This window comes from Lipotes vexillifer, unplaced genomic scaffold (genome assembly GCF_000442215.2).
Source record: "Lipotes vexillifer unplaced genomic scaffold, Lipotes_vexillifer_v1.1 scaffold382, whole genome shotgun sequence".
Taxonomy (NCBI): domain Eukaryota; kingdom Metazoa; phylum Chordata; class Mammalia; order Artiodactyla; family Lipotidae; genus Lipotes; species Lipotes vexillifer.
This window is the reverse complement of record NW_006780611.1, coordinates 584,020-584,310: the sequence shown is the minus strand read 5'-3', so window position 1 is coordinate 584,310 and position 291 is coordinate 584,020. Positions and strand designations below refer to the sequence as shown.

Sequence of the window (291 nt, the reverse complement as noted above, 5' to 3'; positions counted from 1 at the left end):
TTCCGATGTATTGAATTTACCTTCCGTGGGCTCACACCTGGCGGACCCGGCGGTCCCAGGCATCAAGGAGATGTGGGGTCTGGTGTGGAAGAGGGGCGACCAGAAGGGGGAGTGGGCAGGGTCTGAGGGAAGGAGGAGTGGCCAGGTGGGGACCAAGAAAGGAAGTTACAGGTGATGGGGACAGCGGACACCAAAGCACGGCATCTGGGCGGGGTCCTGGGACGGGTGGTGGGATGAAGACCCTGAGAAGTGGGCAGATTGTGGTCGGTTGGTGGGGGGGGGGGGGCCTGG

At 63.2% G+C, this 291-nt stretch overlaps 1 protein-coding gene across 1 annotated transcript in view; it reads left to right on the top strand.

Moving 5' to 3' along the window:
* Positions 1-291, top strand: part of PANX2 (pannexin 2) — a 9,160-nt gene that overhangs the window by 372 nt on the left and 8,497 nt on the right. The gene's annotated exons all lie outside the window — the stretch shown is intronic.